This window comes from Triturus cristatus, chromosome 6, assembly GCF_964204655.1.
Source record: "Triturus cristatus chromosome 6, aTriCri1.1, whole genome shotgun sequence".
In the NCBI taxonomy this organism is placed as follows: Eukaryota; Metazoa; Chordata; class Amphibia; order Caudata; family Salamandridae; genus Triturus; species Triturus cristatus.
The window spans coordinates 77,160,171-77,185,987 of NC_140589.1; positions in this window are offsets into that span (position 1 = coordinate 77,160,171).

A 25,817-nucleotide genomic window follows, 5' to 3' on the forward strand; every position below is an offset into this window, starting at 1 on the left:
AAATTCCTCACGCTAAGAGCGGCCAGCGATGATTATCGCTGCCGCTTGTTAATATGCCCCTTAGTCAGCCTGTCTGCCTTTGGTCCACATTCCGCATCTCATTATCTTTTGCAGATCTGGTGAAAGTGTCATTTCATCCAAACAAATATTTGTTTAATAACATCAGGTGGCACAAGTCTGTCATAAACGACAAAATATCTATGTTTCAAGGTTTCACAGTAGATGTGTATAATAAACGTAGTCCAAGTTGGTGTATTTATTTTTACTTTGGTGGTTTAGATCTGTTGCATGTGGGATTTTGGAAAGCCTTCACTGGATTTTGCAATGTAGGATAGAGGTCAGTGGTCAATCCTATTCAACCCCTTGAATATACCTCTGGATTCGAGAGGCTTTCGCACCAGAGTATCGCAAGAGGTCCTGTCAGACAGCTGGGCACCCACTCGAACCACTGATGAAGAGGCTGCCCCAGCTTTATTTAAGAAATACTCTGTCTAGCTGAATTCTGAGTTTTTCTATTAAAACAACACAAATGAAGTTTAAATTAGCACTGCGTCCCTGAGTCTTGTAAGGGAGTGTGAGTAACCCAGAAAGCAGCGGCACCATGCCTACAGGGATGCTCGGTGGTTTGAGTGGGGCTACAGTAACCTGGGCTTCCTTACTCAGTGATGGTGCACTGAATGTAGTACCTGCACCTGCAGGCTAGGGATCCAACCCTTGGAGTCCTGGGCCACAGCTCTCGGATATGTAACAGAACACAGCGGTGCGACAGGCGTGGAGGTATGCTTTCTGCACCCAGGAGCTGATGGACTGCGTATTCCCTTTTCGTGGGTGCATTACCTTCCGTCCCCTCTCAAGGGCACACACTGTCCTCAGTTGTCTGGGGACCTAGGCCCTGTATGCTTCCTGTGAGGTTGGGTTACACAGGTTAAGAGGGGACTGGAAACGTCCAAACCCAGGGACTCTCACCCACTTTAAATAACATCAGCATGGTAGGCTCACATGCCGGTGTTCAAAGGATTGGGAAAAGGGCACCAAATCATAAGATGCCAGTCCATTGCTGAGGAGGGCATCTTCAGCATGGAATAAACTGCTACTCAGAAATTGAAATTGGAAACATCTAAATTCTTTCCTAATCAATTGAAGGCATTCCTGCATTGGCACAAAGAATGTCCCAAATATCGGCAAGAATTTGGAATAAGGCATTTTAAAATTGCCAAGAAAAGCAAAAATTCAGCTGAGTGAAATGAAGAAGAATAATTAGAACTTGCCCCATCTTCTCTTCACCTTTTTACCCTTGTCAGGGAGATAATACTTAGCAACTCTGAGGTATGGAGAAACCCCCACCCCTCTGACGGAATGGGAATGGCATATCAGTGGACACACACGCAGGCGCACAGGAAGGGGGAGGAGCACAGGCACGACAAACGTTGACACTGTCCTGTCTCCTATAACATCCTCATCAGAAGACTCCATGAGATTGGCACACAAAGATCGGTTCTCAAAAGGATATGTTCCTTCCTCACAGGAAGAACAGGGACCAAGAAATTGATCTGCGGATCCCACAGGGATCGTCCCGCAGCCCCACTGTTTTTCACTGTATACATGACACCTCTCACCAACATCATCCAATCACATCACTCTCATCTTCTATGCCAGTGACAACCAACTCATCCTCTCCATGAAAGATAAGACAACCCCTCCCAGAACAATGGGCCAACAAGAGGTGATGTGACACAGTTGTGAACGCAGTGAGAAGCTGACACGACAACACCTCATTTTTTGCTTCCTACTAAATGGAAGTTGGTACCTTTCCGCCTTGAAACTAGCAGGCAGGTGCCCCGCCGTGCTATTTATTAGAGGTAGCAAGCTCTGCACACAGCAGGCAGGCAGGCTAGGAGAAGAGGGGGAAGGGCGATGACAAGTAGAAGGGAACTCTCTCCATTTTTAACTAATGATAGTAAAGCAGTTTTAGAGGCCAGGCCAGACTTCCTACCCTTAAGGCAGTACACGCGCGTATGCAATGGGTTGAAGGTCACTATCCCCACTGATAACCTCAACCAATCCAGGCAGTTTCCTAGACTTACTCATGAACCCCTGGGGCTTAAGAAGAGCTTCAGGCCATTCTCCAGAGATCCCACCCTAGCTGGGCCCTGTAACCTGTTATTTCAAAGCTTAATCCCTACAGAGCTAGAGTTCGATTGACCTAAAAAGCAGTACTTTGCAGGCAGCTGGAGAAGCTCTTTCAGAGCAGCTATGGAAACAAGTCAGACGGAAACTGGATGGACTAAAATATATGTTTGTAAACAAAATAAAGGGGAATCACCAGAATTAACAATTAATGTCAGTCGACTGATTGAGGTGTTTGACCCCCATTCTGGTATTCAACATGCAACAGAGACATCTACAGAGGATGTGACACACAATATTGTGCAGGGCCAGCTTCCTAAGGCCCTGGACCAGCTGCAATCAGTTTCACTTGGTTGGCAGAATGAGGACTTATCAGAATTGGCAACTGGAGAAAAAGAAAGAATCAATGGAAACTAAATCGATGCCTCTCCAGATGCAGTTGTTCTGTTCAGATAGCAGGAAGGCCACAAACATGAAGCTGGGGATAAAAAGGTGGACGAGCGAAAGACCAGGGAAGAGAAGGAGTGAGTTTGCTCTGCCGGAGAACAACTCTTGCTTCATTTCTGGCCTCTTGGGTTACTGGACGAGGAATTACCTGAACCGCTACCAGGTGGCACATGGATGACTGTTACCGACATGTTTCCCACCTCCTCTGTCTCCTCCCCACACTGATTCTAGTAGGACAGGCTGATAGAAGGTGACTGTTCAATGCATACCTTAATCCTGGAAATACAGAGATGGTCATACATTGAAAGTGTCCCTAACAGAAGGACTCCCTTAATGGTGCTAACTGGTCACCATTGAAGGTTTTTGATTTCACTGCATTGCTCTCTTGGACAAGACAATGGATGCAGTTAGAATTGTTAGCCAAAGAGTTACCCACAATGTTTCATGTCCAGTTACAGTTTCCAAGGGTCCTATTTCTTTATCAGGTTGCTTTTCTGCTTAGCCCATCATCACCTGTTAACATGTTGGGCCCTGATCGCCATTCCAAAATAAAGAGCCTGGAGTATTTTTGGCCTTCAGGAGACTCCTCAAGACTCCTCAAGACCTGGCTTTTCGAGCAGTAGCAGCACCCCCGCTCCCTCCCCCAGCGCCTTGACACCCTCACGGGTGAGTTGTGCGCTCTACAAATGTACTGATTGATTGATTGATTGATTGTGCCCCTAATTGTGTTTATTTATGGAAATAAGAAGCTTGATTTGGCTTTGCTTAATGAAACTTCTTCTCCTCCAGGGGAGGTTGAAAAAATAAGTGCAGCATAAAGAACACTGAAATCTGCTGGAAACCGACAGTTTAAAGATGAGTTATGGTTCTGGCTCAAACACGGAAAGCCCTTGAAATTCACCAGTTACAGTTTTTAAAGTACACAAAACATGTCATAACCCTAAGTGAGATGCCATTAAGTGTAACAGGTGCCTAACTGCCTAAAAGAGGATCTCGTGGTCACTGTGCCATGGGCGTTAGCTGCACCTCACTAGTGAGGCTCAGCAGGATCAAAACTGGTGTGGGGTCACTTGCGTTCTCATGTCAGGTCGTTCAGGCTGAACTGTTCCTAATGTAGCAGGGCCAAGACTCATTTTCAGTGTGACAGGTGTGCCTAGACATAGGTCCAGTGATCACTGTGCCATTGGACCTAAGCTGTGCTTCGGTGATGGAACCCAAATAGGCCAAACCTGAACCTGATTGAGTTCCTTGTGTTGATATCTAGAGGGGACCTGGTCTGGCAGTTTCGGCGAGGCTATTCCTATTGGAGTAGGGCTAAAACTGGGGGGCATATTCACAAGGATTTATCGCCGAGTCATCGGCACTTTATCGCAGCCAAAGTGGCGATAAATTTACCTCCCCATTCACAAGCTGGTGCTAACAGCCCACAGCACCACTTTACCCGTGATAGCAGCCGCAAAAAACATTGCCAATCAATCAATCAATCAATCATGGAACTTATATCGCGCACTACTCACCCGTAAGGGTCTCAAGGCGCTTGGGGAAGGGGGTCTGCTACTGCTCGAACAGCCAGGTCTTGAGCTGTTTCCTGAAGGCCAGGTGGTCCTGGGTCATCCGCAGGTGGACGGGTAGGGAGTTCCAAGTCTTAGCTGCCAGGTAGGAGAATGACCTTCCTCCAGCGGTGGCTCTCTGGATGCGAGGGACGACGGCGAGGGCGAGGTTAGCGGAACGTAGCCGGCGGGTGGGCGTGTAGAAGGTGAGGCGGCTGTTGAGGTACCCTGGGCCTAGGTCGTGGAGGGACTTGTGTGCGTGGGTGAGGAGTCTGAACGTGATCCTCTTGTTGACAGGGAGCCAGTGCTTCTCGAGGGTGCGGCAGGCCTTCTTGGAGTCCTTGAGTTCGTCGGTGAACCAGGGGGCCTTCTTGCTTCTGGGTCTGGAGGGGGGGTTCTTCAGTGGGGCGAGGTCGTCGGCACAGGAGGTCAGCCACTGCGTGAGGTCGAGGGCAGCTGTGTTAGGGTCCGTGGTCCTGGCAGGTGGGCTCTGGCTGAGGGAGGTGGCGAGCTGGTCGGCGGTGATCTTGCTCCAGTTTCTGTGGGGAGCCTGCTTCGGGTGATTGTGGACCGTGTTCTTTCTGAAGCTGAAATGGACGCAGCTGTGGTCGGTCCAGTGAAGTCCGGTGGAGTGGCTAAAGGTGACGTGCTTGCTGGACGAGAAGAGTGGGTCGAGCGTGTGGCCGGCGAAGTGGGTGGGGGTGTTGACCAGTTGCTGAAGTCCGAGGTTGGCGAGGTTATCCAGCAGGGCGGTGGTGTTGTGGTCATTGTTGTTCTCCAGGTGGAAGTTGAGGTCCCCGAGGAGGATGTAGTCGGCGGAGGGGAGGGCGTGAGGGCTGATGAAGTCGGCGATGTCTTCGCAGAACTGTGCGCGTGGTCCCGGGGGTCTGTAGATGAGGGTGCCTCTGAGGGTAGTCTTGGGGTCGGTGTGGATCTGGAAGTGCAGGTATTCGGCGGCGTTGAATACGTCGATGGAGTCAGTCGAGATGCGAATGGTGCTCTTGTGTACGATGGCGATGCCTCCTCCGGTCTGGTTGACGCGATCCTTCCTGATGATCTTGTAGCCGTCCGGGATGGCTATGGCGATGTCGGGGGCTGAAGAGTCGTTCATCCAGGTTTCCGTGAGGAAGGCGACGTCCGGAGATGCGGTGTCGAGGAGGTTCCAGAGTTCCACGGCGTGTCTGTGGACGGAGCGGGTGTTGAGCAGGATGCACTTGAGGTGGTTGCTGTTGTCCGTCTTGGTGGGCGTGGTGCTTGTTTGGAGGCAAGAGAAGTTGCAGGATCGGCAGGTGAAGGGTCCATGGGTGCGTCGCGGGGACGCTCGGTAGCATCCGGGGGCTCGGGCGGTTTTGAGTGCGATGAGCGTAGCGAAGTCGTAGATCCTGCGGGGGGGCTGGCGGGCGCGGGGACCAGGGAGTCTGGCGCTGGGCGCGGTCCAGGCGCGGACGGGCGCAGACGGGCTTACCTTTGGCGCACCTTCGGCGCTCAATCGGCGCTCCCGCTGCGCGCGTCCGCTGCGCGGTCGCGGAAGGGGCGTCATAAGTAGGAGCCCGGAGGGAGGGTCAGCAGGGAGGCGGGAGGCTGGGTAGCCAATGGGCAGTGAGGGGAGGCGGGACTGCGGGGACCGGAACAGGGAAGCGGGAGGAGGGGAAAGAGTGACCGGGGCAGTGGCGGCGGAAACGGCGAAAAAGAAGAAAAACAAGCAGGCAGCGAGCGGAGGCCGGTACCTGAGAGCGGCGGAAGGAGGTAAGTGGCGCCAACGGGGGTTGCAGTGGGTGAAAGGCAGCGGCAGGCGTAGGCAGCGGCAGGCGTAGGCAGCAGCAGGCGTAGGCAGCAGCAGGGGATAGGAGCGACCGCCTGTGGGTCACAGGGGGGTCACACTGACCAGCGCGGTGAGGATCCCTAAGTAGGAGCCCGGAGGGAGGGTCAGCAGGGAGGCGGGAGGCTGGGTAGCCAATGGGCAGTGAGGGGAGGCGGGACTGCGGGGACCGGAACAGGGAAGCGGGAGGAGGGGAAAGAGTGACCGGGGCAGTGGCGGCGGAAACGGCGAAAAAGAAGAAAAACAAGCAGGCAGCGAGCGGAGGCCGGTACCTGAGAGCGGCGGAAGGAGGTAAGTGGCGCCAACGGGGGTTGCAGTGGGTGAAAGGCAGCGGCAGGCGTAGGCAGCGGCAGGCGTAGGCAGCAGCAGGCGTAGGCAGCAGCAGGGGATAGGAGCGACCGCCTGTGGGTCACAGGGGGGTCACACTGACCAGCGCGGTGAGGATCCCTAAGTAGGAGCCCGGAGGGAGGGTCAGCAGGGAGGCGGGAGGCTGGGTAGCCAATGGGCAGTGAGGGGAGGCGGGACTGCGGGGACCGGAACAGGGAAGCGGGAGGAGGGGAAAGAGTGACCGGGGCAGTGGCGGCGGAAACGGCGAAAAAGAAGAAAAACAAGCAGGCAGCGAGCGGAGGCCGGTACCTGAGAGCGGCGGAAGGAGGTAAGTGGCGCCAACGGGGGTTGCAGTGGGTGAAAGGCAGCGGCAGGCGTAGGCAGCGGCAGGCGTAGGCAGCAGCAGGCGTAGGCAGCAGCAGGGGATAGGAGCGACCGCCTGTGGGTCACAGGGGGGTCACACTGACCAGCGCGGTGAGGATCCCTAAGTAGGAGCCCGGAGGGAGGGTCAGCAGGGAGGCGGGAGGCTGGGTAGCCAATGGGCAGTGAGGGGAGGCGGGACTGCGGGGACCGGAACAGGGAAGCGGGAGGAGGGGAAAGAGTGACCGGGGCAGTGGCGGCGGAAACGGCGAAAAAGAAGAAAAACAAGCAGGCAGCGAGCGGAGGCCGGTACCTGAGAGCGGCGGAAGGAGGTAAGTGGCGCCAACGGGGGTTGCAGTGGGTGAAAGGCAGCGGCAGGCGTAGGCAGCGGCAGGCGTAGGCAGCAGCAGGCGTAGGCAGCAGCAGGGGATAGGAGCGACCGCCTGTGGGTCACAGGGGGGCCACAGAGGATTACCAGAACTATCTCTAATGAGATGCAGAGTGGCCGTTCCCGTGCCAAAATCCGTGACAACATCACACCACAACATTCTCAACGACCAGCCACATCGATGATAAAAACACTAAACCGGCGATATGGGACGTTTGCACCAGGAAATCTACACCTGCTCTGACCTGGTGTAAAGTTGGACGGCAGCCAGCACCACAAAAGGGAGACCAGCCTAGGGCCACATCAGAAGTGCAACTGACTCCATGGAGCCACTCATCATGCGGCCTGGACACCCAAGAGGGCCACAACACCCACCCACACAACCCCAGGACCCCAACCCACACCTGGAACAACCCCCCCCCCCGGGCCACCACAGACGCAGCGCAGATAAATACAGTGGACCCCCAGGAAGCGTGCCAGCCGCACAGACCCAACATCTGACAATGTCACCGTCCCCCACAGGCTGAAAGGGACAACCATCCTACGCATCCTGACCATCATCGCCTAACAGGCCTACGGCACCAATACAGCGGACAACCAACATCCCACCCCAACCCAAGCTGCTGGCTTGGCTGCACCTGTTGGCCCCTGGCACACCCCAAACAACTGTTTAAAGATAGAGAGAGACCCCTTGTCAAATTCAAGGGAATAGGGTACTTTTCCAAGTAGCAGCTAGCAGTCCCTTGAACTCACATATATTAAAAACAATATAAATTTATGAAGATAGTCACTGTACTCAAAATTAAGTTAATCAACCATGTACATTTATTTTATAAAAACATATTTTTGATCACATTTAAAAACATACCTATATATTCATTGCTTTTCCAATATACATCCTAAATCTAATCACATACAATATTTCATGACTGACCTGTATATACAAAGAATTTCAAACTGAATAACACATTTGTCTTACACACATCAAATGATAAAACCTATACACGCCCCTATTTTAAGCCCACATCACAGAGAGAATACAACATGAAAAAGACACTCTACTTTGTCATACAGTATACATCCAATTTAAGACAATTTGAGAGGATTAAACACTTGTAAGATCTTGACCCATTTATCCTATCAAGTGGATATCCGTTTCTTTGGATTGTATTTGTTCTATGCGTCGACGCGTTTCGATGGGCTTACTTTCTGCCACTATCTTTATCAAGACCAATGATCAATGTTTTTTTTCTCTCATTCAGTGTTGGATTTATGTTCAACTATGGAAAGAAGAAAATTTTGTTTGATTAATATGTTTAGATGGATTGTCCCTTTTGTCTATTTCGACAACGTTATTGCTGGACTGTACCTTAGCCCTCATGCTGACGTTATAGCATCTTGACACCTGGATCTCCCCAAGTTATAGACCATTGTCCCTGCCACTTTTACTGCTTAATTTCTTTTATAACTTATGCTAATCTTTCCACTCCATTTTGTGTTAATACTGTCTCTACTCATAGATGTTCTCACCTGAGTATATTGCTCCTAGTTCCTTTTTGGCGCAACCTCTTACAGATGGTTGGATGATACTTCTTGTATAGCAGCAATTATTAATTCTCCTTCTTCTTTAGGCTATGTATGATCTGAAATGTATTTAAATTCCCTTATTATAGTTACCTTTTTTCTTCGCTTTGTTTAACTACCTCCCTCTATGCCTTTACATCGTATGGGTAATGTTAGATTTCCATTCTTACCGATAGATTTGTTTAAAGCTGCTCGTCTTATTCCGGAAACAGGCTACTGTTCTAGCTCTTGTTCCTTTGGCCCCGTTATTGTTGTCGATCTACAATACATATATATTGCTTTAATATCTCTATTTTATTTCACCTCATAGGCCCACTGATTATTTCGAAAAAGAACTTTTTCGTACCTTTTTCTTCCCCTTTGTGGTATGGCCCGCATGTAATTCTTTTGCTTCGACTTGTAAGTAGATAAAATTCCAACTATTTCGAGGTCCGGAAATTACCGAAGCGTCCTCCCTGTTTTGCACTTCCCTGTTTAAAAAAGAAGGGAGTTTTTGCAATTAATGTCGCTGACCCGTAAGGAGTATACCCCGTTTTTTAGTCTTTCAAAAAACCCTTGTTTTCATTTCTTATTGCAGCGAAAGATTACATCATTTCACTGTTCGTATTTCCCTCGCTATTCTCACCTTAGCAATGCCGGTAACAAGCGTCCATGCGGGGGTCCTTCCTTGATGCGGTCTATAATAGCCGCCATTGTTACCCGCTGTCCTCTATTTGTTTTGACAGAGTCCCTTTCTCATTGGTTGTTTTAGTCCTGTGATTTGTCATAAGCCAATCACCACTCCTCATTCGCGTGGCTTGTGGTTATTTGCATGCTAGCTCGCTGCTCATACGCTCGTTCCAACCTAATGAGTTATAAGCCGTGTAACCCCATTCGTTGGTTATAGAGTCCCCGCCTTCCTCTTGTAATCATGTTTCATTCATTCTATTTTTTTATTATTTCGAGGGTAGTTTCAATAAAACTTTACAAATTTCTTAGGTTGTTCCGTTTGACACTACAAAGAAAGAGAAAAAAAAAAAACGCTTTTGTTAGTTTTATTCTCACCTACATTTTCCTATTTTCTTTCCTTTCCCGTTGTTAATGGCATCCTCCTGGTTCTCCCTTTCCCTAATGGTAATATGTGTCTACTCTCCCTTCGTAATTGCGGACACGTTGTACAGTTTGTCCAAATTGATATTTACGCGGAATCTTTATCACCTTGCAGGATCTTCCACATATTTACACCTATGTAGAAGGGAAGCCTAATGCCCATTCCCGAATCGTGTTGATACCCCATATCGTCATACACTATATATTTTAAAAAATGTTTTATTTTTTAATACCAAGATTCTGGACTCCCTGTTAATACAGGTATTCCTCCGGAAGAGAGGGTCAGAATCATATTGACCACGCCTACAAGTTTGTAATGATATTTTCAATTCTCACCTGTACTCAATTTCCGACCAAACATACAGATGTTGGTCCAGAGTAATATATTGTATGAACTTAACGCATATGAGTATATGTGTGGGATCATTCATAGTATCTGCTCATAAATGTTTCAGAGTAGCGGAACCATAAATTAATGCCACCGCTATATCCCTAAGCCATTATAGCCAAATCGAGCCTAAGATGTTTCAAAAACGTCTCTCATCTTGTGATGATACTCATCCAATCTTCCTTGGAATTAAGGCCTCTATCCACTGTGTTCAAATAGCACATGAACCATTGTTCACGTTGTTTTCTCCGGGTATTGGGGTCACCTCCTCTTCTGTTTACTTGTATTTTTTCTAAGATGAACCATTGGAAATTATTGTAATCATGTTTGAGTTTGCTATAATGGTCTGTGAGTGGGGCCTTATCTTTCATGTTCCTGATTGCAGACCTATGTTCACACAGGCGAGTACGGAGCTCCCTGCCTGTCTCCCCTACATAGCCCAATCCACACGGGCAGATGAGGAGATAAACAACATTTTTGCTGCGGCAATTATTCAGTGTTTTCGCCGATATGATCTTTTGATTATGTGTGATGCTTTTACCTTCTAAGCATTGGGCACAAGCCAAACAGGAGCCACATTTGTAATTCCCTTTGGCTCTTTCACCTGCCAGCGTAGTTTGATTTTCGTGAGTCTGTTTGTAAGTCTTCACTAAGGAATTACGAATTGTTTTGTTGCGTCTAAATGAGAAAAGAGGTTTTTCTAATCTGTGTTCTGATTCATAGTTAAGAATTTTCCAATTTCTATTAACTATGTTTTTGATCTTATTACTTATGTTGGAAAATTGTGATTCAAAAACAATTCTGCCACTTGCTATGTCTTTCTTGTTTTTATTCTTGTTGGTCTCTAGTAGACATTCTCGGTTGTAAAACCTCGCTCTTTTTAAGGAATGTTTTATTAGCTTCCTGGGATATCCTCTTGCTTTTAATTTATTTGTTAGGATTTCCGCATGGCGGTAGAAATCATCCAAGGTAGTGCAATTGCGTCTCAGTCTTAGAAATTCCCCAAAGGGGATATTATCTTTTTGGGAACGAGGGTGGTTGCTGTCATATTTTAGCAGAGTATTTTTATCTGTGGGCTTTGTAAAAAGTTCCATCTGTAACTTATTTGCCACATTCTTAATTTTGATGTCCAAAAAATCAACATACAAATTGCTGTAATTTGCTGTAAATTTGAGATTTTGGTCACCCAAATTAATCCAGTCTATAAAAGAGTCTAACTCCTGGCTATTGCCATTCCATACAAAGATAATATCGTCTATGAAACGATGCCATCCCTGTATGTTTTCGAAAAATGGAGCCATCTCATTAAAGATGTGTTTCTGTTCAAAGTTACTTACATAGAGGCATGCCAGACTGGGAGCACAGGTAGCCCCCATGCTGGTCCCTTTTATCTGTATATATGCATCATTTTTAAATAAAAAAATATTATTCTTAAGAACCATTTCTATACAGGAAACTATAAAAGTTTTGTTTGCCCCTTCCAGGTTTTCGTTCTCAAGGATGTCTGCAACCACCCTGATAGTGTCATTTTGGGGAATGTTTGTGTATAAAGCTTCGATGTCCAGGGTGACCAAAAATTGGGTCACCCCGTTGAAGCTTTGCCCTTCAAAGATAGAAATCGCATGAGCTGTATCCTTAATATAGGACCTCTGTTTCTGTACTATCGGTTTGAGGAAATGGTCAACATATCTACTTAAAGGTTCCAACATTGAGCCTATACTACTGACTATGGGCCGCATGGGAGGGTTACTAATATTTTTATGGATTTTCGGTAGACCATAAATGGCCGGTGTAATTGGATGCGTATTTAAAAGAAATTTGTACTCATTTTTGCAAATCCATCCCTCATCTAGTCCCTGTTTAAGAATGGTAGCCACTTCCCTCTTGAGGTCTTCTATAGCACTAAGATGGATGGGACAATAGTGTTCCCTCACATCTAGGAGATTCCTCATTCTTCTGTTATAGTCATTGGAGTCGAAAATTACAACCCCCCCGCCTTTATCGGCGGGTTTGATGACTATCTCCTCACATTCTTGCAGTGATCTCAAAGCCTTTTTGTGTTCCAAAGATAAATTGTGATTGTTATGTTTAGGCATGGTATTGCTCATATTCTTGATCTCCATTTCTACTACCCTTTCGAAGATCTCCACATTTTTATCTACTTGTCCCAGATTTGGAGTAAATGTCGATTTTGGTTTGAAACCAGAAACATTGTTTGGTTGTATGTACTCCTTGTCTTCAAAAAACCTATTTAGTCTTATTTTCCTAAAGAACATTTTTAGGTCACTTTCCAGCTCGTATGTGTTGTGGGGGGCTGTTGGTGCAAAACTAAATCCCTTTTTTAAAATATCTTCTTCATATTTCGTTAAAATCTTATTTGACAAATTAATGATGGGTAATTCCTCTATCTCCAATATTGTCTGTTCCTGGTTGTCAGGTATTCCTGCCCTGGGTTTTGAGGTTGAGGGTTCCTCGGGGGTTCCTGCCGATTGTAATTCCTGTAACCCCTCTGTCCTCGATTTTGGCGCCTGCCTAAAAAAGGTTCCCTCTCGAACGCTGGTGTTGGTCTACTGTTATGTTCCCCCTCTTGTTCTTCCTCACTGCTGGAACCTGAGGTCTCCGAAAAGGTAACCCGTTTACTGCCACCTCTTGAGTATACAGGTCTAGTGTATTGGGGTTTTTCCCACCTTTGGTCTTGTCTATTTTTGTAATAGTCCTTCCCCAAGTACGGATATACTACTTCTTCATTATATCTTTCTATGTCCTTTCTTAATTTCTTCATTTTTTTGTTCGTTAAGTAGTCTTGATAGCTCTGCGTTTCATTTTCTAATTCTTCTAATTTTTTCTTTGCTTCTTCTAATGCTGAACTTTGTTTTAATTGGATCTCCAAATCTTCAATTTGTTTCCTTTCTATTTCTATTAGTTCTTGCGCTGTCTCAATAATGAGAATAAGCCAATCTCGGCTGCAGCGATTGGCTATATGTGTCCAAGTTTCTATAAATTTGGGGTTCTCTGTAAAAAGTCCAGGCTCATTCCTTACTTGCAGACCTATAGGAATTACCCCAGCCTTCAAATATTCTATTAGAAATTCCGCATGTAATTCTGTGCGGATCAATTTCTTTTTAGCATTCAAGATTTTTATCAATTGTTCGTGACTTGTATTTTTCAGGGCATTATTATTGCCAGAGCGAGGGTTTAGGCTAATAAGCCTGTTAAATTGGTCCTCTGAAAATCCAAAAGTTTTTAACTTATCCATACGTGATTTAATTAAAAAACTTATGAGTGTCCTAAGATCACTTTAATTGATTCTCAACACCTAGGAAACCTAGGTTCTCTCCAACCGGCAGGTTGTACTCAACAAGTGTTTAAAGATAGAGAGAGACCCCTTGTCAAATTCAAGGGAATAGGGTACTTTTCCAAGTAGCAGCTAGCAGTCCCTTAAACTCACATATATTAAAAACAATATAAATTTATGAAGATAGTCACTGTACTCAAAATTAAGTTAATCAACCATGTACATTTATTTTATAAAAACATATTTTTGATCACATTTAAAAACATACCTATATATTCATTGCTTTTCCAATATACATCCTAAATCTAATCACATACAATATTTCATGACTGACCTGTATATACAAAGAATTTCAAACTGAATAACACATTTGTCTTACACACATCAAATGATAAAACCTATACACGCCCCTATTTTAAGCCCACATCACAGAGAGAATACAACATGAAAAAGACACTCTACTTTGTCATACAGTATACATCCAATTTAAGACAATTTGAGAGGATTAAACACTTGTAAGATCTTGACCCATTTATCCTATCAAGTGGATATCCGTTTCTTTGGATTGTATTTGTTCTATGCGTCGACGCGTTTCGATGGGCTTACTTTCTGCCACTATCTTTATCAAGACCAATGATCAATGTTTTTTTTCTCTCATTCAGTGTTGGATTTATGTTCAACTATGGAAAGAAGAAAATTTTGTTTGATTAATATGTTTAGATGGATTGTCTCTTTTGTCTATTTCGACAACGTTATTGCTGGACTGTACCTTAGCCCTCATGCTGACGTTATAGCATCTTGACACCTGGATCTCCCCAAGTTATAGACCATTGTCCCTGCCACTTTTACTGCTTAATTTCTTTTATAACTTATGCTAATCTTTCCACTCCATTTTGTGTTAATACTGTCTCTACTCATAGATGTTCTCACCTGAGTATATTGCTCCTAGTTCCTTTTTGGCGCAACCTCTTACAGATGGTTGGATGATACTTCTTGTATAGCAGCAATTATTAATCCTCCTTCTTCTTTAGGCTATGTATGATCTGATATGTATTTAAATTCCCTTATTATAGTTACCTTTTTTCTTCGCTTTGTTTAACTACCTCCCTCTATGCCTTTACATCGTATGGGTAATGTTAGATTTCCATTCTTACCGATAGATTTGTTTAAAGCTGCTCGTCTTATTCCGGAAACAGGCTACTGTTCTAGCTCTTGTTCCTTTGGCCCCGTTATTGTTGTCGATCTACAATACATATACATTGCTTTAATATCTCTATTTTATTTCACCTCATAGGCCCACTGATTATTTCGAAAAAGAACTTTTTCGTACCTTTTTCTTCCCCTTTGTGGTATGGCCCGCATGTAATTCTTTTGCTTCGACTTGTAAGTAGATAAAATTCCAACTATTTCGAGGTCCGGAAATTACCGAAGCGTCCTCCCTGTTTTGCACTTCCCTGTTTAAAAAAGAAGGGAGTTTTTGCAATTAATGTCGCTGACCCGTAAGGAGTATACCCCGTTTTTTAGTCTTTCAAAAAACCCTAGTTTTCATTTCCTATTGCAGCGAAAGATTACATCATTTCACTGTTCGTATTTCCCTCGCTATTCTCACCTTAGCAATGCCGGTAACAAGCGTCCATGCGGGGGTCCTTCCTTGATGCGGTCTATAATAGCCGCCATTGTTACCCGATGTCCTCTATTTGTTTTGACAGAGTCCCTTTCTCATTGGTTGTTTTAGTCCTGTGATTTGTCATAAGCCAATCACCACTCCTCATTCGCGTGGCTTGTGGTTATTTGCATGCTAGCTCGCTGCTCATACGCTCGTTCCAACCTAATGAGTTATAAGCCGTGGAACCCCATTCGTTGGTTATAGAGTCCCCGCCTTCCTCTTGTAATCATGTTTCATTCATTCTATTTTTTTATTATTTCGAGGGTAGTTTCAATAAAACTTTACGAATTTCTTAGGTTGTTCCGTTTGACACTACAAAGAAAGAGAAAAAAAAAACGCTTTTGTTAGTTTTATTCTCACCTACATTTTCCTATTTTCTTCCCTTTCCCGTTGTTAATGGCATCCTCCTGGTTCTCCCTTTCCCTAATGGTAATATGTGTCTACTCTCCCTTCGTAATTGCGGACACGTTGTACAGTTTGTCCAAATTGATATTTACGCGGAATCTTTATCACCTTGCAGGATCTTCCACATATTTACACCTATGTAGAAGGGAAGCCTAATGCCCATTCCCGAATCGTGTTGATACCCCATATCGTCATACACTATATATTTTTTCAAAAAAAATTATTTTTTAATACCAAGATTCTGGACTCCCTGTTAATACAGGTATTCCTCCGGAAGAGAGGGTCAGAATCATATTGACTACGCCTACAAGTTTGTAATGATATTTTCAATTCTCACCTGTACTCAATTTCCGACCAAAAATACAGATGTTGGTCCAGAGTAATATATTGTATGAACTTAACGCATATGAGTATATGTGTGGGATCATTCATAGTATCTGCTCATAAATGTTTCAGAGTAGCGGAACCATAAATTAATGCCACCGCTATATCCCTAAGCCATTGTAACACTCAAACTATCTATAGCCAAATCGAGCCTAAGATGTTTCAAAAAAGTCTCTCATCTTGTGATGATACTCATCCAATCTTCCTTGGAATTAAGGCCTCTATCCACTGTGTTCAAATAGCACATGAACCATTGTTCACGTTGTTTTCTCCGGGTATTGGGGTCACCTCCTCTTCTGTTTACTTGTATTTTTTCTAAGATGAACCATTGGAAATCATTGTAATCATGTTTGAGTTTGCTATAATGGTCTGTGAGTGGGGCCTTATCTTTCATGTTCCTGATTGCAGACCTATGTTCACACAGGCGAGTACGGAGCTCCCTGCCTGTCTCCCCTACATAGCCCAATCCACACGGGCAGATGAGGAGATAAACAACATTTTTGCTGCGGCAATTATTCAGTGTTTTCGCCGATATGATCTTTTGATTATGTGTGATGCTTTTACCTTCTAAGCATTGGGCACAAGCCAAACAGGAGCCACATTTGTAATTCCCTTTGGCTCTTTCACCTGCCAGCGTAGTTTGATTTTCGTGAGTCTGTTTGTAAGTCTTCACTAAGGAATTACGAATTGTTTTGTTGCGTCTAAATGAGAAAAGAGGTTTTTCTAATCTGTGTTCTGATTCATAGTTAAGAATTTTCCAATTTCTATTAACTATGTTTTTGATCTTATTACTTATGTTGGAAAATTGTGATACAAAAACAATTCTGCCACTTGCTATGTCTTTCTTGTTTTTATTCTTGTTGGTCTCTAGTAGACATTCTCGGTTGTAAAACCTCGCTCTTTTTAAGGAATGTTTTATTAGCTTCCTGGGATATCCTCTTGCTTTTAATTTATTTGTTAGGATTTCCGCATGGCGGTAGAAATCATCCAAGGTAGTGCAATTGCGTCTCAGTCTTAGAAATTCCCCAAAGGGGATATTATCTTTTTGGGAACAAGGGTGGTTGCTGTCATATTTTAGCAGAGTATTTTTATCTGTGGGCTTTGTAAAAAGTTCCATCTGTAACTTATTTGCCACATTCTTAATTTTGATGTCCAAAAAATCAACATACAAATTGCTGTAATTTGCTGTAAATTTGAGATTTTGGTCACCCAAATTAATCCAGTCTATTAAAGAGTCTAACTCCTGGCTATTGCCATTCCATACAAAGATAATATCGTCTATGAAACGATGCCATCCCTGTATGTTTTCGAAAAATGGAGCCATCTCATTAAAGATGTGTTTCTGTTCAAAGTTACTTACATAGAGGCATGCCAGACTGGGAGCACAGGTAGCCCCCATGCTGGTCCCTTTTATCTGTATATATGCATCATTTTTAAATAAAAAAATATTATTCTTAAGAACCATTTCTATACAGGAAACTATAAAAGTTTTGTTTGCCCCTTCCAGGTTTTCGTTCTCAAGGATGTCTGCAACCACCCTGATAGTGTCATTTTGGGGAATGTTTGTGTATAAAGCTTCGATGTCCAGGGTGACCAAAAATTGGGTCACCCCGTTGAAGCTTTGCCCTTCAAAGATAGAAATCGCATGAGCTGTATCCTTAATATAGGACCTCTGTTTCTGAACTATCGGTTTGAGGAAATGGTCAACATATCTACTTAAAGGTTCCAACATTGAGCCTATACTACTGACTATGGGCCGCATGGGAGGGTTACTAATATTTTTATGGATTTTCGGTAGACCATAAATGGCCGGTGTAATTGGATGCGTATTTAAAAGAAATTTGTACTCATTTTTGCAAATCCGTCCCTCATCTAGTCCCTGTTTAAGAATGGTAGCCACTTCCCTCTTGAGGTCTTCTATAGCACTAAGATGGATGGGACAATAGTGTTCCCTCACATCTAGGAGATTCCTCATTCTTCTGTCATAGTCATTGGAGTCGAAAATTACAACCCCCTCGCCTTTATCGGCGGGTTTGATGACTATCTCCTCACATTCTTGCAGTGATCTCAAAGCCTTTTTGTGTTCCAAAGATAAATTGTGATTGTTATGTTTAGGCATGGTATTGCTCATATTCTTGATCTCCATTTCTACTACCCTTTCGAAGATCTCCACATTTTTATCTACTTGTCCCAGATTTGGAGTAAATGTCGATTTTGGTTTGAAACCAGAAACATTGTTTGGTTGTATGTACTCCTTGTCTTCAAAAAACCTATTTAGTCTTATTTTCCTAAAGAACATTTTTAGGTCACTTTCCAGCTCGTATGTGTTGTGGGGGGCTGTTGGTGCAAAACTAAATCCCTTTTTTAAAATATCTTCTTCATATTTCGTTAAAATCTTATTTGACAAATTAATGATGGGTAATTCCTCTATCTCCAATATTGTCTGTTCCTGGTTGTCAGGTATTCCTGCCCTGGGTTTTGAGGTTGAGGGTTCCTCGGGGGTTCCTGCCGATTGTAATTCCTGTAACCCCTCTGTCCTCGATTTTGGCGCCTGCCTAAAAAAGGTTCCCTCTCGAACGCTGGTGTTGGTCTACTGTTATGTTCCCCCTCTTGTTCTTCCTCACTGCTGGAACCTGAGGTCTCCGAAAAGGTAACCCGTTTACTGCCACCTCTTGAGTATACAGGTCTAGTGTATTGGGGTTTTTCCCACCTTTGGTCTTGTCTATTTTTGTAATAGTCCTTCCCCAAGTACGGATATACTACTTCTTCATTATATCTTTCTATGTCCTTTCTTAATTTCTTCATTTTTTTGTTCGTTAAGTAGTCTTGATAGCTCTGCGTTTCATTTTCTAATTCTTCTAATTTTTTCTTTGCTTCTTCTAATGCTGAACTTTGTTTTAATTGGATCTCCAAATCTTCAATTTGTTTCCTTTCTATTTCTATTAGTTCTTGCGCTGTCTCAATAATGAGAATAAGCCAATCTCGGCTGCAGCGATTGGCTATATGTGTCCATGTTTCTATAAATTTGGGGTTCTCTGTAAAAAGTCCAGGCTCATTCCTTACTTGCAGACCTATAGGAATTACCCCAGCCTTCAAATATTCTATTAGAAATTCCGCATGTAATTCTGTGCGGATCAATTTCTTTTTAGCATTCAAGATTTTTATCAATTGTTCGTGACTTGTATTTTTCAGGGCATTATTATTGCCAGAGCGAGGGTTTAGGCTAATAAGCCTGTTAAATTGGTCCTCTGAAAATCCAAAAGTTTTTAACTTATCCATACGTGATTTAATTAAAAAACTTATGAGTGTCCTAAGATCACTTTAATTGATTCTCAACACCTAGGAAACCTAGGTTCTCTCCAACCGGCAGGTTGTACTCAACAAGTGTTTAAAGATAGAGAGAGACCCCTTGTCAAATTCAAGGGAATAGGGTACTTTTCCAAGTAGCAGCTAGCAGTCCCTTGAACTCACATATATTAAAAACAATATAAATTTATGAAGATAGTCACTGTACTCAAAATTAAGTTAATCAACCATGTACATTTATTTTATAAAAACATATTTTTGATCACATTTAAAAACATACCTATATATTCATTGCTTTTCCAATATACATCCTAAATCTAATCACATACAATATTTCATGACTGACCTGTATATACAAAGAATTTCAAACTGAATAACACATTTGTCTTACACACATCAAATGATAAAACCTATACACGCCCCTATTTTAAGCCCACATCACAGAGAGAATACAACATGAAAAAGACACTCTACTTTGTCATACAGTATACATCCAATTTAAGACAATTTGAGAGGATTAAACACTTGTAAGATCTTGACCCATTTATCCTATCAAGTGGATATCCGTTTCTTTAGATTGTATTTGTTCTATGCGTCGACGCGTTTCGATGGGCTTACTTTCTGCCACTATCTTTATCAAGACCAATGATCAATGTTTTTTTCTCTCATTCAGTGTTGGATTTATGTTCAACTATGGAAAGAAGAAAATTTTGTTTGATTAATATGTTTAGATGGATTGTCCCTTTTGTCTATTTCGACAACGTTATTGCTGGACTGTACCTTAGCCCTCATGCTGACGTTATAGCATCTTGACACCTGGATCTCCCCAAGTTATAGACCATTGTCCCTGCCACTTTTACTGCTTAATTTCTTTTATAACTTATGCTAATCTTTCCACTCCATTTTGTGTTAATACTGTCTCTACTCAAAGATGTTCTCACCTGAGTATATTGCTCCTAGTTCCTTTTTGGCGCAACCTCTTACAGATGGTTGGATGATACTTCTTGTATAGCAGCAATTATTAATCCTCCTTCTTCTTTAGGCTATGTATGATCTGAAATGTATTTAAATTCCCTTATTATAGTTACCTTTTTTCTTCGCTTTGTTTAACTACCTCCCTCTATGCCTTTACATCGTATGGGTAATGTTAGATTTCCATTCTTACCGATAGATTTGTTTAAAGCTGCTCGTCTTATTCCGGAAACAGGCTACTGTTCTAGCTCTTGTTCCTTTGGCCCCGTTATTGTTGTCGATCTACAATACATATATATTGCTTTAATATCTCTATTTTATTTCACCTCATAGGCCCACTGATTATTTCGAAAAAGAACTTTTTCGTACCTTTTTCTTCCCCTTTGTGGTATGGCCCGCATGTAATTCTTTTGCTTCGACTTGTAAGTAGATAAAATTCCAACTATTTCGAGGTCCGGAAATTACCGAAGCGTCCTCCCTGTTTTGCACTTCCCTGTTTAAAAAAGAAGGGAGTTTTTGCAATTAATGTCGCTGACCCGTAAGGAGTATACCCCGTTTTTTAGTCTTTCAAAAAACCCTCGTTTTCATTTCCTATTGCAGCGAAAGATTACATCATTTCACTGTTCGTATTTCCCTCGCTATTCTCACCTTAGCAATGCCGGTAACAAGCGTCCATGCGGGGGTCCTTCCTTGATGCGGTCTATAATAGCCGCCATTGTTACCCGATGTCCTCTATTTGTTTTGACAGAGTCCCTTTCTCATTGGTTGTTTTAGTCCTGTGATTTGTCAAAGGCCAATCACCACTCCTCATTCGCGTGGCTTGTGGTTATTTGCATGCTAGCTCGCTGCTCATACGCTCGTTCCAACCTAATGAGTTATAAGCCGTGGAACCCCATTCGTTGGTTATAGAGTCCCCGCCTTCCTCTTGTAATCATGTTTCATTCATTCTATTTTTTTATTATTTCGAGGGTAGTTTCAATAAAACTTTACGAATTTCTTAGGTTGTTCCGTTTGACACTACAAAGAAAGAGGAAAAAAAAAACGCTTTTGTTAGTTTTATTCTCACCTACATTTTCCTATTTTCTTCCCTTTCCCGTTGTTAATGGCATCCTCCTGGTTCTCCCTTTCCCTAATGGTAATATGTGTCTACTCTCCCTTCGTAATTGCGGACACGTTGTACAGTTTGTCCAAATTGATATTTACGCGGAATCTTTATCACCTTGCAGGATCTTCCACATATTTACACCTATGTAGAAGGGAAGCCTAATGCCCATTCCCGAATCGTGTTGATACCCCATATCGTCATACACTATATATTTTAAATTTTTTTTTATTTTTTAATACCAAGATTCTGAATTCTCCCTGTTAATACAGGTATTCCTCCGGAAGAGAGGGTCAGAATCATATTGACCACGCCTACAAGTTTGTAATGATATTTTCAATTCTCACCTGTACTCAATTTCCGACCAAAAATACAGATGTTGGTCCAGAGTAATATATTGTATGAACTTAACGCATATGAGTATATGTGTGGGATCATTCATAGTATCTGCTCATAAATGTTTCAGAGTAGCGGAACCATAAATTAATGCCACCGCTATATCCCTAAGCCATTGTAACACTCTAACTATCTATAGCCAAATCGAGCCTAAGATGTTTCAAAAAAGTCTCTCATCTTGTGATGATACTCATCCAATCTTCCTTGGAATTAAGGCCTCTATCCACTGTGTTCAAATAGCACATGAACCATTGTTCACATTGTTTTCTCCGGGTATTGGGGTCACCTCCTCTTCTGTTTACTTGTATTTTTTCTAAGATGAACCATTGGAAATCATTGTAATCATGTTTGAGTTTGCTATAATGGTCTGTGAGTGGGGCCTTATCTTTCATGTTCCTGATTGCAGACCTATGTTCACACAGGCGAGTACGGAGCTCCCTGCCTGTCTCCCCTACATAGCCCAATCCACACGGGCAGATGAGGAGATAAACAACATTTTTGCTGCGGCAATTATTCAGTGTTTTCGCCGATATGATCTTTTGATTATGTGTGATGCTTTTACCTTCTAAGCATTGGGCACAAGCCAAACAGGAGCCACATTTGTAATTCCCTTTGGCTCTTTCACCTGCCAGCGTAGTTTGATTTTCGTGAGTTTGTTTGTAAGTCTTCACTAAGGAATTACGAATTGTTTTGTTGCGTCTAAATGAGAAAAGAGGTTTTTCTAATCTGTGTTCTGATTCATAGTTAAGAATTTTCCAATTTCTATTAACTATGTTTTTGATCTTATTACTTATGTTGGAAAATTGTGATACAAAAACAATTCTGCCACTTGCTATGTCTTTCTTGTTTTTATTCTTGTTGGTCTCTAGTAGACATTCTCGGTTGTAAAACCTCGCTCTTTTTAAGGAATGTTTTATTAGCTTCCTGGAGTTAGACTCTTTTATAGACTGGATTAATTTGGGTGACCAAAATCTCAAATTTACAGCAAATTACAGCAATTTGTATGTTGATTTTTTGGACATCAAAATTAAGAATGTGGCAAATAAGTTACAGATGGAACTTTTTACAAAGCCCACAGATAAAAATACTCTGCTAAAATATGACAGCAACCACCCTCGTTCCCAAAAAGATAATATCCCCTTTGGGGAATTTCTAAGACTGAGACGCAATTGCACTACCTTGGATGATTTCTACCGCCATGCGGAAATCCTAACAAATAAATTAAAAGCAAGAGGATATCCCAGGAAGCTAATAAAACATTCCTTAAAAAGAGCGAGGTTTTACAACCGAGAATGTCTACTAGAGACCAACAAGAATAAAAACAAGAAAGACATAGCAAGTGGCAGAATTGTTTTTGTATCACAATTTTCCAACATAAGTAATAAGATCAAAAACATAGTTAATAGAAATTGGAAAATTCTTAACTATGAATCAGAACACAGATTAGAAAAACCTCTTTTCTCATTTAGACGCAACAAAACAATTCGTAATTCCTTAGTGAAGACTTACAAACAGACTCACGAAAATCAAACTACGCTGGCAGGTGAAAGAGCCAAAGGGAATTACAAATGTGGCTCCTGTTTGGCTTGTGCCCAATGCTTAGAAGGTAAAAGCATCACACATAATCAAAAGATCATATCGGCGAAAACACTGAATAATTGCCGCAGCAAAAATGTTGTTTATCTCCTCATCTGCCCGTGTGGATTGGGCTATGTAGGGGAGACAGGCAGGGAGCTCCGTACTCGCCTGTGTGAACCTAGGTCTGCAATCAGGAACATGAAAGATAAGGCCCCACTCACAGACCATTATAGCAAACTCAAACATGATTACAATGATTTCCAATGGTTCATCTTAGAAAAAATACAAGTAAACAGAAGAGGAGGTGACCCCAATACCCGGAGAAAACAACGTGAACAATGGTTCATGTGCTATTTGAACACAGTGGATAGAGGCCTTAATTCCAAGGAAGATTGGATGAGTATCATCACAAGATGAGAGACTTTTTTGAAACATCTTAGGCTCGATTTGGCTATAGATAGTTTGAGTGTTACAATGGCTTAGGGATATAGCGGTGGCATTCATTTATGGTTCCGCTACTCTGAAACATTTATGAGCAGATACTATGAATGATCCCACACATATACTCATATGCGTTAAGTTCATACAATATATTACTCTGGACCAACATCTGTATTTTTGGTCGAAAATTGAGTACAGGTGAGAATTGAAAATATCATTAGAAACTTGTAGGCGTGGTCAATATGATTCTGACCCTCTCTTCCGGAGGAATACCTGTATTAACAGGTAGTCCAGAATCTTGGTATTAAAAAATAATTTTTTTTTTAAAATATATAGTGTATGACGATATGGGGTATCAACACGATTCGGGAATGGGCATTAGGCTTCCCTTCTACATAGGTGTAAATATGTGGAAGATCCTGCAAGGTGATAAAGATTCCGCGTAAATATCAATTTGGACAAACTGTACAACGTGTCCGCAATTACGAAGGGAGAGTAGACACATATTACCATTAGGGAAAGGGAGAACCAGGAGGATGCCATTAACAACGGGAAAGGGAAGAAAATAGGAAAATGTAGGTGAGAATAAAACTAACAAAAGCGTTTTTTTTTTTCTCTTTCTTTGTAGTGTCAAACGGAACAACCTAAGAAATTCGTAAAGTTTTATTGAAACTACCCTCGAAATAATAAAAAAATAGAATGAATGAAACATGATTACAAGAGGAAGGCGGGGACTCTATAACCAACGAATGGGGTTCCACGGCTTATAACTCATTAGGTTGGAACGAGCGTATGAGCAGCGAGCTAGCATGCAAATAACCACAAGCCACGCGAATGAGGAGTGGTGATTGGCTTATGACAAATCACAGGACTAAAACAACCAATGAGAAAGGGACTCTGTCAAAACAAATAGAGGACATCGGGTAACAATGGCGGCTATTATAGACCGCATCAAGGAAGGACCCCCGCATGGACGCTTGTTACCGGCATTGCTAAGGTGAGAATAGCGAGGGAAATACGAACAGTGAAATGATGTAATCTTTCGCTGCAATAGGAAATGAAAACGAGGGTTTTTTGAAAGACTAAAAAACGGGGTATACTCCTTACGGGTCAGCGACATTAATTGCAAAAACTCCCTTCTTTTTTAAACAGGGAAGTGCAAAACAGGGAGGACGCTTCGGTAATTTCCGGACCTCGAAATAGTTGGAATTTTATCTACTTACAAGTCGAAGCAAAAGAATTACATGCGGGCCATACCACAAAGGGGAAGAAAAAGGTACGAAAAAGTTCTTTTTCGAAATAATCAGTGGGCCTATGAGGTGAAATAAAATAGAGATATTAAAGCAATATATATGTATTGTAGATCGACAACAATAACGGGGCCAAAGGAACAAGAGCTAGAACAGTAGCCTGTTTCCGGAATAAGACGAGCAGCTTTAAACAAATCTATCGGTAAGAATGGAAATCTAACATTACCCATACGATGTAAAGGCATAGAGGGAGGTAGTTAAACAAAGCGAAGAAAAAAGGTAACTATAATAAGGGAATTTAAATACATTTCAGATCATACATAGCCTAAAGAAGAAGGAGGATTAATAATTGCTGCTATACAAGAAGTATCATCCAACCATCTGTAAGAGGTTGCGCCAAAAAGGAACTAGGAGCAATCTACTCAGGTGAGAACATCTATGAGTAGAGACAGTATTAACACAAAATGGAGTGGAAAGATTAGCATAAGTTATAAAAGAAATTAAGCAGTAAAAGTGACAGGGACAATGGTCTATAACTTGGGGAGATCCAGGTGTCAAGATGCTATAACGTCAGCATGAGGGCTAAGGTACAGTCCAGCAATAACGTTGTCGAAATAGACAAAAGGGACAATCCATCTAAACATATTAATCAAACAAAATTTTCTTCTTTCCATAGTTGAACATAAATCCAACACTGAATGAGAGAAAAAAACCATTGATCATTGGTCTTGATAAAGATAGTGGCAGAAAGTAAGCCCATCGAAACGCGTCGACGCATAGAACAAATACAATCCAAAGAAACGGATATCCACTTGATAGGATAAATGGGTCAAGATCTTACAAGTGTTTAATCCTCTCAAATTGTCATAAATTGGATGTATACTGTATGACAAAGTAGAGTGTCTTTTTCATGTTGTATTCTCTCTGTGATGTGGGCTTAAAA